Source organism: Polyodon spathula, chromosome 4 (assembly GCF_017654505.1).
Source record: "Polyodon spathula isolate WHYD16114869_AA chromosome 4, ASM1765450v1, whole genome shotgun sequence".
Classification (NCBI taxonomy): Eukaryota; Metazoa; Chordata; class Actinopteri; order Acipenseriformes; family Polyodontidae; genus Polyodon; species Polyodon spathula.
Window position 1 is genome coordinate 65,280,139 of NC_054537.1, and position 13,969 is coordinate 65,294,107.

Sequence of the window (13,969 nt, forward strand, 5' to 3'; positions counted from 1 at the left end):
TTTCTTTTTTTTCATTGAAAGAAAAATCTATCGGTTGTAAACATAAACATATGTCTCGTCAGACATTAATAGAGACATTTTCCAAAAATGCTGCTTCAAATACAGCTGCAAGTGAAAAAGAAACAGAACTGAACGTGCCTGAAGATCCACAAGATGTCAAAACTACAAAGCCTTCAACAAGTAAGAAAATAAAGAGATCGTACAACTCTGAGTTTGTGTGGGTACGACACGAAAATGTCAATGGCACTGACAAAATGTTTTGCCAGTTTTGCATAAAAGCTTCACATAAAAATGGATTTACTAAAGTCTTGGTTAATATGCAGGTTTCTAACCTGGCAGCACATGTCAAATGCAGCGACCATACTTTAGCAATACTTACACTGAAGCAGCAAGCTGATTATTCAGCTGAAAGTTGTTTATCACGTGGCACGAACATGTACGCTAATATATCAATAACGTTTGGAAACAAATTATGTAACTTTCATTTTATGTTTAATTAAAAATATGAATGTGAAAGGACATTTTCTATGTGTAATTTTGAATACGTGTGTGTAGAGTGGACATTACCGGTCCATTTTGTGTGGTGACCGATAAAATATTTAGTAACAGGCCACTGTGACAGGCTGCATTTTTTTCTAGCGGAAACGCTGTAATTAGGCCGCTGCTTTCCCAACGTCAGTTTCAAAGCCACCAAATTATCTAAAACAAAGCAGTGCCCAATTAGCCATGACAAAATTTCAAGGTAAAACTTTAAAAGTCTTTAATAACATTGGGCCCGGTTTTGAAGCAAGAGCAAAGGTGTTCCACATTTTTGGATTGGAATGAAATAATTCTAACAGTCTAAAGCTAACAAGATACAAGCAAGAAATGCTCATTCCTGCATTCTTTGATTTCTATAAAGCATATAACAAAAAAAAAAGGTTTTGCTTAGTTTTTTATATAACTTTAATGACAGCACAATCATGCCCAGATAATTTATACCAGACAATTACTGCAAGAAATCCTTGAAATAAATAGCAGTACAAGAATTGCCACTGAATTGCCTAATGTAAAATACTTCTGGTAATCTTGCTTGGAAAGTGAGAGGGTCTGACTGGGGAGCAATATACCTGTCAATTTTTCTAGCTGTGATGCAATTTTCATTATCATTCCACCATGGCAATTTCCTCTGGTAGACATTTCTAAGATTAACATCTGTCTTTGGTTCTGAACACACAAAGAATTTTCAAGAAAAAAGAAGGATATTTAATATTGTGCATGAAACAAGTATGCAATTAAAATGACAAATATGTCATGTGTTCAGAACCAATCAATGTGTGCAGGATTTACTAACTAGTTTTTTTTTTTTTTTTTTTTTTTTTTTAAATAATGATTATATTTTGTGTTTTGTAATGGTTTTATTTTTTATTTTTGTATTTTACAAAAACACCTATTCAGGTTTAAACCCGAAAGCACATATGGAAATGGCTCCTTGGACTGTCAAAACTGCTGTGCAAATGACTTTTTCTCCCCGGTGGTTGTTATAAGTGCAAAGTAGCTATTTCACACATCATTAACGTATTAGGGATGACCAATGTCAGATGCTTAAAATAGCTATATTCCCCAGACAGCCTTGAAGGTCAACAAAAGAATCTTAAAAATAACCTGATATTTGAAAGGTATCCAATGCAACATTTCCAAGACAATGTAATATGTTCAGTTTGTTTGGTACTTGTCAGTATTCTTGCAGCAGCAGAATTCTGGATCATTTGCACTATTCAGGTTATTATATTAGTGTTACTGTTTGTTATAATTATTTCGGTTGTATTTGATGTGTTATTTTATTCTGAATACAGCAAAAATGATGGTACTCTGTTATGTGCTGCGTAAGAATGGTGTCTCTGCAGACCGGAGGCTCCAGCCGTGTAGCTCATCATTCCATGCTACAGCCTGATCACATGATAAGGGTGATCTCTTGCCTTGTGTTGTGAACATGTGCAATGTTATTGTTTAACATAGAAGGCTGTATCAATATTGAGTTGGTGGAATGAAGTATGTTTTAGAGATATCACTAAGCGACAAATGTTTAAAAAACAAAGAAAGAAATGTATATTTGACCACGTATATTTGTTTTGCTTCAAATTCTACATGTGTTTAGCTACCAAAACTAATTTTATGGGTAGTTGGTTACATTAATAAATATTCATACATTTACTGTTAATCACGTTGTTACATACGAATTGTACTCGGTATGATTTAGATTAAAATACAAAACATCACTTTGCAAAATGTATTTATATCCACTAATAGTAAAAATGTTTAGTTTAATTAAGCTTTTAGTATTTATAGTAATATAGTAATATACATTTGTTGTATGGTTTAAATGCTGATATATTATGCCCCTTTTTCCCATGACATTGTAAGTATGAGTGTAGTCATTTACTATTTCTATGTTGGACATAGCATTTTAAAATGGCTGAAGTGAAGCTCACATGTACGGACCTAATTAGGTTGTGTAATAACTTTTAATTGTAACAGCTATTGTGTAACTACAGTTAAGGTTCTTACTTAAGTATAACAAGCTGTGCATAAAATCACTGTGCTGAAGGCAGGAGAGCTGCCTACTTTAAAATGCTGCTTACAGTGTTGTCAATTGTATCACTGTACTTTTTGTAAGCCGTCTATATATAAGGCAAGGGACCAATATAGTAAGGCGGTACTTGGAGGTCCATCTCAAATGGGTAGTTTTAATTTTTTTTAATACAATACAATTTTTCTTATGCATTCACCTTAGATGGAAAATAAGTAAAGTTGTAATCTCCATTGTGCTAAATCTGTTTCAAATATTCAAACAAGCGTTGCAAACTGGAAGATGTTCACAAAAGAGTACCGCACCCAGTTCCACATTACAATGTGCGGATAATGCTGTACAAAGACTTCACCCCGGGATATGGGGAAGTATATGAGTGGTTTCTATAGTGAAGTGGAACACCCTGGCTTCTGTTCAATGGACTGTGTCCCGTTTTCATGTGAAATAGAGCCTCTGTGAAATATTGTCCCAAGGATTAGGGTTAGGGGCATGGCAAATAGGCTGGTGGTGTGATGTCACTATACAGTTCGACCAATCAGGGTGAACTTAGGACACTATTTTTCATGACACCGGGACACAGTCCATCTTTAAAATGTCTGCCTTTTTATTTTCAATGAGACGGTCTTTTGTTTTTTAAAAAAGTGAAATGTATGTAAAATGTTCCACTTTAATTTGCATTGTTAAATTTTCTTGTCTGTTAATGGAATGTTTTAAACTGCTACAGATTTGTGCTCAACAACCTGACCTTACAGTCCTTATCAACAAACTAAAATACTGTTAAATAATAAAGTAGCTTGCCATGACTCAAAAGGAATAAATTGCAAGACCTACTAATGATTTAATTGAGAAAATGTAATTATGGAAATAATGTATTATACTAAGCCTTCAGGAGCTGAAAATGTAAAAATATCTGCAAGGATTACATGTCTCGGGCACTTGGGGATCTCTGTGTGTATACCACCTACATATAAATGTTCCTTATTTATACATTTTTCAGTTACCGGAGTAAGTTCTTACTGGGACATGTTCATACAGTGCTGACCTTCCCAGAGCATGTGCTAATGTCCTCTGTATTAAAAAAATAAATAAAACTGGAGCTGCCAGCAACTTTACGGCTTCCAGTACCAGTACCAGTAATAGTATCAGACGGCTTCCAGTACCAGTAACAGTAGCAGTATCAGACACTTTAACAAATAGTGCAGAATGCAGTACCAGTTATATTAAAATATGTCAGTGCCCATGAACTTTGACCTGCAAATGAAAAACTGGCTTATAACTCCTTACTATGTAAAAATGGCATTCTGCACTATTTTTACATAGTAAGGAGTTATAAGCCAGTTTTACATTTACAGGTCAAAGGTCATGGGCAATGACATATTTTGATAGATCACACATGGGTTACAATATGTGTTCCATAGTAACCATGGTACTATCTGCACTCTACAAATAGTTATTAGCCAGTTTTGTAAGTTGATGATGTCATCCAAAGTGGACACCATGTTTTTTTTTTATTGTAGCAACCTCCTTTTAACCCCCTTTAAAGACAACCACAGTACGAGCATATGTGCCATTGGATTTGTTTCAATTGGACTAGCGGTTTGGGAGAAGATCTTTGTAGTTTGTGATTATGACGTCATGCAGCATGGCCACCATACCACACAACCTATCTGCTTCTTACGAACATCAATTAATCTTGGACTATCCTCAACAACTATACCAACTTTCAGCACTTTGCAATAAGTGGTTTTATATAGACACATTTTTACATTTAGACAAAATGTTTTTTTCAATCCAGTATGGCGGCCAAACCATGTGTTTTACATCTTCTCATAAACATTTACCAACCTACTGAATCTGGTGAGTTTTCGAGCAAGTTGTGGCAGAAAGAAAATAATAATAATAATAATAATAATAATAATAATAATAATAATAATAATAATAATAATAATAATAATTAGAACTGCCAGACAGTTTTACGGCTCCCAAGCCCCAGTATCAGTACCCGTCTAAGCGTGTTTAGTTCTCAATATGCCAAGTTTAAAATCAGCAACTTCAACAGTTTCACAAATGACATTTTTGAAAATGTAAGTTTTACCAACACAGACACAGACACAAGTGGCAGCCATATTGTTACAATGTCAGGCTTTCACCTGTGCACGTCCTGCAAGGGGAAACTTCTCCCACAGGACAAACACACATTGTGTGTTAAGTGCCTGGGCATACAGCACGCCTCTACTGCCTGGTTTCAACTGCACCGGGCAGATGGCAGACAGCGTGTATGGCATCGTGTGGGCGAGCGGTTTGCTGATGTCAACAAGTGTTGTGCCCCATGGTGGCGGTGGGGTTATGGTATGGGCAGGCATAAGCCACGGACAACGAACACAATTGCATTTATGTGGATAGGATGAGAGCACTGCGTCAGTCTGATCAGCTCTTCGTCTGACATGGTGAAAGGATCCTAGGTCAAGCCCTCTAAGAAGCAACTGTCTCATTAGATTGTGGACACAGTCTTGACTGCATATACAAATCTGGCCTACCCCCACCTGGGAGGGTGGCCGCGCACACTACCAGAGGTGTGGCTACATCATGGGCCCTCTTTAGAGGAGCTTTATTGACTGATATTTGTACTGCGGCTAGCTGGGATACGCCTCATATATTCACCAGATTCTACCAACTTAATGTGGTAGAGTTTCGTTTTCGTTTTTTTCCTCTCGCTCTTCCGTACTTTTCTCTTACACCCACCCGGAGTGCAGAGAGCTGAAGGTTTTTATACAGGTGACCACCCCAGACGTTCCCAAGAAAATTAATAACCCAACCCCAATAACAGGACCCCCCCTATAATAATGCCTCCTTTAAATTAAATATTTCCTTGGCAGAGTTTGCAAATTCCATTTTCTCCTGCTTTGGTAAATGAAATTCCACACAGTGCTGCTTTGCTTGGATGCATTGTTTTAAAACAACAATAACAACAGCAACAGCTGAATATGGCCAATAGATGTCACAAAGAATCTCGCAGCATGAAGCGCATTTAACATTAATAACTGTATTCAAACCACTGATGTTTTATATTAGTTTTAGTAGATTCTATTAGTGGAACTATGTTGTAACCAGGACTTAAAAAAGGTTACCACAAGTCTACAGATAACGAAGCCTAAATGTATGTGTACTATGTGTGATTTAATCTCACATAAAACATTAATATTGTAATTTTGCTTTAAAATTATTATGTAAAAAAACAAGCCGAGTATTTTTCATGGCGATACCGTCCAATTAAAATATCGACGAATCTAAAAAACATATATAATATATATATCGGGGGGGGGGGGGGAGATGGTCTACCTTCATTAGGCACAAGGGTCCTTGAGGTTGTACACTCACACCACCACCTCCCAGCGAGACACAGGTCGCCTTCAAATTGAAAGCGAATGATAGGTTACGGATGTAACTAAAGAGAAGACAACCACCAGACCTTTGCTCGCATGCACCAGAGGATTTGAGCTCCGCAGTGACTACTTATTCCCTCGGTAGGCAGGACTGAGGACGGCACTCCACAGAGGGGCCTATCGGCAGCTTTGATATAAAATGCTCAGTAAATACCTGACCTGTGGTCGTCTTCTCTTTCAGGGAACCGGGGTTACATCCGTGACCTATTGTTATACATGCACAGAACTGTGTAAAACATAAAATGCAGTGCAATTTAGCAAAATAAAAAAAATAAGAAAAATAAAAAATAAAACAGTTTCCAGAATTAAAACGGTATCCCAAGTCAATATACTAAGTTGCAGAATATAGCGCTCAGTAAGGCCCTAATGTCACAGTTCACTTACAAATGAAAATGCACAAAAACAACTATAGATCAGAGACTTAAAAACTAAATACATCACAAAATACAAAACTGTTTAATGATTAACTCTTACATTACCCTAACTTGTCTCGTTCAGTTTGTTTTGGATGCATTTGTGTCAGGTAAAACCAGAGGAAGCGCTGTGTAACTGCACAATGTAAGACAGACTGATTTGGCATGGAGAATGTGACGGATATTTAGATAAATTGTAACACTGAAGAGAGTATCAGAAAACTGGGGATGGAGTTGGAAATCAGGTTTCATGTTAAGTGCACTCATTTGTATATATGATGGGGATTGATTAAAATGCGACTGACGTGTATCTGGGTAACTGCTTATATCCGACTGTTTACTGTATTATCATACTTAGCTTTATTCATGGGCTTGCAGCGATCCTGAATTTCTGTTAAAACTGGTGGGCTTAATTTGTTGTTGTAATGTTACTGTCTGCAGCAGAAGAGCTGTTATTGTATTTTGAGAAGTGAAGGCGTGTTCAGCACGCAACAGACTATATGTACTCGTGTGTGATACTGGAATTCACTTCAACAGTCTCATCAGAACATAAAAATCTAATAAAATCTCCCATTCATTTTTTTTGTGCTTTGCTTGATTACGCGGTTCAGTGACTAACTTTCTATTTAAACAATAACTGCAGCCAGACACTCAATCCAATGCTGCCGCAGCCAGGATTGAAGTGCGGAGTGCTGAAAGGCTCAGACACAGCAATGTGATTAAAGTGCATTAAAAAAAAATTAATCGCCAAAAATATGATACAGTGTATATATACAGTGCCTATAGACAATCAGCACCCCCTTGAACTTTTTTCACATTTTGTTGTGTCAGTGCCTCAGAGTTTCACTCATTTAAATGGGGATTTTTTTCCCACTTATCTACACACCATACTCCACAATGTTAAGGTGAAAAAAAGTTTTTATTAAGAAAATAATTATATTTTAAAAATACAAAACTGAAAAATCATAAATGGATAAGTCTCCACCCCCCTCAGTTAATACTTGGTGGAAGCACCTTTGGCAGCAATTACAGCTGTGAGTCTGTTGGGATAGGTCTCTACCAGCTTTGCCTGAATTTGGTAATATTTGACCATTTTCTTTACAAAACTGTTCAAGCGCTGTCAACTTCCTTGGAGAGCATTGATGGACAGCAATCTTCAATCTTTGGCTTTGTGCTTTGGGTTGTTGTCATGCTGAAAGGTGAACTTCCGTCAAGGACTTCTCTGTACTTTGCTCTGAACTTTCCCTTCTATCCTGACATGTGCCCCAGTCCCTGCCAATGACTGGCAGTAGGGATGGTGTTCTTTGGGTGACGCACTGTGCTGTGTTTGCGCCAAAAAGTTGCATTTTAGTTTCGTCAGACCACAAAACTTTTTGCCACATGGCTACAGAATCTCCTGAGTGTTTTATTGCATACTTCAAACGGAATCAAGGTGGGCTTTCTTGAGTAATGCCTTCCTTCTTGCCACCCTACCATACAGGCCAGATTTGTGGAGTGCTTGGGATATTTTTGTCACATGCGCACTTTGACCAGTCTTGGCCATAAAAGCCTGTAGCTCTTGTAAAGTTGCCATTGACCTCTTGGTAGCCTCTCTGATCAGTCTCCATCTTGCTCTGTCATCCAGTTTGGAGGGACGGCCTGATCTAGGCAGGGCCTTGGTGGTGCCATACACCTTCCACTTTTTAGTAATCATCTTGACTGTGCTCCAAGGGATATTCAAGGCCTTGGGTATTTTTTTTATATCCATCCCGATCTGTGCCTTTCAACAACTTTGTCCCAGAGTTCTTTTGAAAGTGCCTTCGTGCTCATGGTTGAGTCTTTGCTTTGAAATGCACTACCCTGCAGAGGGAACCTATAAGAACTACTGAATTTATCCTGAAATCATGTGAATCACTACAATTTAACACAGGTCGAGGCCACTTAACTTGGTGTGTCATTTTGAAGATGATTGATTACACCTGAGCTAATTTATGATTGCTACTACAAGGGGGGTGGACACTTATCCAACCAAGCTATTTCAGTTTTTATTTTTAATTAATTTTCTGCAAATTTCTAGAATATTTTTTTCACTTGGAAGTTGTGGGGTAGAATGTGTAGATAAATGGAAAAAAAAATGTTAATGCATTTTAATTCTCGGCTATAAGGCAACAAAAGTTGAACATTTTGTAAGGGGGTGCAGACTTTCTATAGGCACTATATATATAATGTTATTTTTTAATGTTTTGATAATCCAAACAATTCCATTCTAGGGCAAAGTTCATTTTCTAAAAGCTCTGAACCTTAAAATGCTTCTTTGACACTATGTATGTGAACAAAATCGATGAGCTATTTTAAGCATCTGACATTGGTCACTCCTAATAGGTTAATGATGTGTGAAATAGCTACTTTGCACTTATAATAACAACCAAGGAGAAAAAGTCATTTGCACAGCCGTTTTGACAGTCCCAGGAGCCATTTTCATATCTGCTTTCAGGTTTAAACCTGAATAGGTGTTTTTATTATAGTCATGTAAAATTAAAAAAAAAAATGCACCAAACATGATATAATCACTATTTAAGAAAACGAGTTAAGTAAATCCTGCACACATTGCTTAGTTCTGAGCATATTCAACTAGTCATTTTAATTACATACTTGTTTCATGCACGATATTAAAAATTCTTCTTTTTTTCTTAAAAATTCTTTGTGTGTTCAGAACCAAAGACAGATGTTAATCTTAGAAATGTCTACCAGAGGAAATTGCCATGGTGGAATGATAATGAAAATTGCATCACAGCTAGAAAAATTGACAGGTATATTGCTCCCCAGTCAGACCCTCTCACTTTCCAAGCAAGATTATACATTAGGCAATTCAGTGGCAATTCTTGTACTGCTATTTATTTCAAGGATTTGTAGCAGTAACTGCCTGGTACAAATTATCTGGGCATGATTGTGTTGTCATTAAAAGTATATAAAAACTAAGCAAAGCATGTTTTTTTTTTTGTTAAATGCGTTATATAAATCGAAGAATGCTGTTTGTTGTTGGTTGCAGGAATGAGCACTTTCTTGTTCCTTTCCTACTAGAATTATTTCATTCCAATCCAAAAATGTGGATCACATTTGCTCTTGCTTCAAAATCAGGCCAAATGTTATTAAAGATTGCTGAAGTTTTGCCTTGGGATTGAGGATCTCTATTGCAATATATTGCAATACAGAAGATGTCTTCTGTATATATATATATATATATATATATATATATATATATATATATATATATATATATATATATAGGCCAATTATGTTGATGTTGATTTTTTGCTACCAAAATAAATCTATATAAACTGTGCCTTTAGTTATTTTTATTGAATTTAAAGTATTAGACTGTAATATCACAAATTAAACTCTCATATGAAATGCCCAATACCTAATTTTTGTTGGATCTCTGAAGTAGAAAAACAGCGCTGGTTTGCCTGTCTACATAAATATCAAGTACATGAAAACAATACATTTTTAAATAGATCTAAACTGCCCTAAAAACATAAGTTTCCAACATACAAAAATAATGACACTTATACCTGGACTAAATAATATCTATTTTCATTTGTATTAAACATGTTTTTTCTTTTTTTTAACTCAACACAAATGAATAAATTCCAGAGTCATTATACGTTAACACTTGTTTATCAGTCTGCAGTACAGTTTTTACCTCAGTCTTGACTCTGTTGTATATCTGTGGAACTATAACCTCCAAGAATTGTTTCCTGCTGGGTACTTGTATCGTGGGTCCAGGACGTTCACCAAGCCTCTGAAGTCTGCCGAATGAACCATTCTGTATGGCCTGAGGTCTTTAATTAAAAACCCTGCAGTCTTTTCCGTGATGAATTTTGCACTTGCTGAATTAGCTGGGTATTTTGCCCCAAGCATAGATGTCAGTGTTTGCTGACCTGAAATTGAGGTGCTAGCCTTTACTTGTTCAATGGGACTCAAAGTTCCTTCTGCAATTAAAAACCCTGGGTGATGCTAGCGAATGTGATATGTAAGGTTGGTGGTACCGCCAGTATATTTTACTGCAGCCTTGCCTAAACAACATACCAGAATGCGATACAGCCATTTTAGATTTTTTTTTATTAGGAGATGATTACAGACATGTGACTTTGCTTTGCAAAATTTAAGCAGCTCAAAATCTCTGTGTGCTGCATATTTTCTTTTGTGTTAGCACTGATCGCGTTATGAGTTCTCGCGGGAAGTGATTATTTTCCAATAGACGTTTCCCTGAATCACTTAAACCACAAATACCTGTATTTTTGTTCAAATATCGATTATTGTATTGCCTGATGGATATCACAATATACCGGTATATCTGTATTATTACGCTCCCCTACTAATTGGGCACTGCTTTGTTATAGATAATTTGTTGGCTTTGAAACTGACATCAGGAAGGCAGAGGCCTAATTAAAGTGCAATGCCAGCCAGGCTTGTTGTTAGACTTAATTGTCTTTGGTAGTGTGTTGCTAATGATCTTCAATAATAATAATAATAATAATAATAAAGCACATATATACAAATACAGAAGTACCTCTTTATGACAATGTTGCCCTGCCCCTGTTGCATGTGGTGTGTTAATGTTGGTGTATTGTAGTTGGTACACAGGTTATAATATGGGTTATGCGCACTAGTGTTTAAAATGTACATTTATTTACGCACAAGGACTGCACAGCACTTCACGTGCAGGTAAAATGTAATAATATAATAAGCACGGGAATTGCACTTTATTAATTTACGTGCAGTTTACCGTGACTCCAGTTGAATGATTGATTAGCAATCGAGTCTCGGTACAGCTTCATAAAAGCAGCATGTTTTCACTCCTCGGGGTTGTGTGTTCGTGAGCGGAGAACAGGTGTGGAGAGGAGGTAAAAACTAAAAGATTAACAATTGCTACGTGCTGGCTTACAACAAGCACTATACTTGTTTGTTTGTCCACCGTTTGTCTGTTTCTCTGTTCGTTTTGGCTACAGTGCCGTTTTATTTTACAAAGTCTTTTTTGTTTGTTCAGCCATTTATTTTCTGTTTATTGATTAAAATGTGCAACAGCGCAATTCACATTTCACCTGGTAGTACTGAGTGTTTCTTCCAGGTCTAACGTCACCACACACGCCATCCTGTTACACTCTTACACAAAAGGGTCTAAAAACTAACAAGACTAACCTTGACATTGCATGAACTCTATGATACATATATTTTTTATTTAGTTACTGGTATACATTTAATTGTGCCACGTTAATGCTGCTTCTTTGTGGACAGCAACATGGAATGTCTAACTGGACCTTATTTCCATCCACCTTGACAACACACAAACAACTTGGTTATGACCTGTCCTTCTGTCTGCACTTTCATGTGTCAAACCTGGTATGTACTTTATTTGTATGAACTTTCCTCAAATGATAAAGATTGCCACAAGATAAGCTCTTCTTAAAACCATGTTTTTTGCCCATGGGTTAAACAATAATATGATTTGAGCAACATAAATTACATCTCTCTTTCTCTCTCTCTCTCTCTCTCTCTTTTCATCTTTAGCTCAGTAAGCTGAAAGTGCAGATTCGAGTAATTGTGTTGTGGCAGATTCCAACCCCTCTGGAGAATTTAGAACTGGCTGGATCCCTGTGTTGTGCTGTTTACTGCACTTCTCCTCAGGTGCAGAAGTCATCTTCATTTCTGATCTGCTGAGTTGAAAGAATGAGTCATCTTGTCTGGGAACATGAAAAGTCAAATTAGAAGCTGCCACCCATTCTGAGCCAATAAAAACATCTGAATGAATCAAACGCAGTGCACTGATGCACATGGCCCACCTCCCCTGGAAGCCATATTCAATCACTTGAATCCAAGAGTAAATAAACACAGTAGAAACCTGTTTTCCCCACAAAGCCATTAACAACTAACCACTATCTATTAACCTTGAGGTTACTTCCATTCATCTTTTCTATATTCGGACAAGGAATATTAGCATTTAAAATGAACCCAAGGAAGAAAAAAAAAGAAACACATCTTCCTCTAAGTCATAAAAGAAACCTATCATCATCAGGAAATGTATCTTTATGCTTGGTACTGACGGTTATTTATGCATAGGCTTTTAGTGAGTTGAATCTGAATGGATTCCACAAAGACCAATGTGACCATTTCAAGGAAATGTTTTTGTAACACAAGGTCCCAACTGTCTCAGTATACAATATGGTAATAATTAAGCTATGCCTATTAATGTCAGAACAGGTTGTTGTCCTGAGAGCCACCATTAGTATAAAAAGATGGAGAAGCCTCAATGTTTTACCTCACATTGGTGTCTTCCAATTTCTTTATAGCAGCTAGCATGGTTTAAGTTCATCAGTATTTGTGCATAAAACAGAATCAGTTATGACATTATTTTTAGATCTCTCCTATTCTGGTGCCTTTAATTATGGATAACCTTTTAGTATAAAATAAGGTGACTTTATATCCTCAATAGAAGAATAGCATGGGTCCATCGCCTGCTGAATTGCTTGCTATCCCTGCTGTCTTTTTAAGACTCCTATATTTGTTCTATCCAGTTAAAAATAACAAACAGCCTATTTATCTTGTAAATTAACACACACACACACACACACACACACACACACACACACACACACACACACACACACACACACACACACACACACACACACACACACACACACACACACACACACACACACACACACACACACACACACACACACACACACACACACACACACACACACAAAATCCCTGGCCCAAGACGAAGTACCGTTGCCTGTGAGCTTCTCTATAAAAGGAGTGCACAAAACATTCTTTTTAAAATCTATTTTTGCCATTAGGTTACTGATTCATTTTTTTCATAATGGCCTGGGAGTATACCAGACATTTTTATCGCTCACATTGGTTGGATCTAGTCCAGTTTGTGGATAAAGATAGAAAGCTGGTGGATTCTTCAGACATTTCATTATATATTTCTCCAGTGACTTGATGCGGCAGTTTTGTATCATCAGGGGATTTAATTATCACATTTCTTTTTAAAAAACATTACCATTTTAAACGGCTCCTTCATGTTTTATTGCATTTAAGTTGGGTTAAAACTGATTAATAAAATTCTATTTGAATTTGAATTTATTTGTTACCACCCTGCTAGTAGTAGTAGGTGTTTCAGTTTGTTCGACAGCATTCCTCTCTGCACTACTTTATTGTGGGTAGAGAGCTCATGCAATGTCTTAACCATTCGATTCTCGCCTTTCTTCAGGTGTCGTGGGCTAGTTGATGAAACACAAAGGATAGAAGTTGCCCACTTGAAGATCCCAGAGAAGTACCCTACTCAGCTCAGTCCAGACAGTTGTCATGCTGATGCGCTAGGGAGGCCGCACTGTGGTTGATCTCTCTTCTCCTTTACTACCTACCATGCAGATACATAAGCAGGTCCCCCATGAGCTGAATTTTGAGCCTGTGCTAAAGAAAGTCACTACATGGATCCTCACAATTAGTGAGTAGTACATGTGAACAGGGTTGGCTTTACACCTTTCTTT

At 37.0% G+C, this 13,969-nt stretch overlaps 1 long non-coding RNA gene across 1 annotated transcript; it reads left to right on the top strand.

The window, feature by feature from the left end:
* On the top strand, positions 1–13,732 carry LOC121313853. Its single transcript, XR_005950053.1, has 3 exons — positions 1–180; positions 11,976–12,092; positions 13,690–13,732. It is a non-coding gene; the product is annotated as an uncharacterized LOC121313853 (long non-coding RNA).
* Positions 13,733–13,969: the final 237 nt, after the last annotated feature.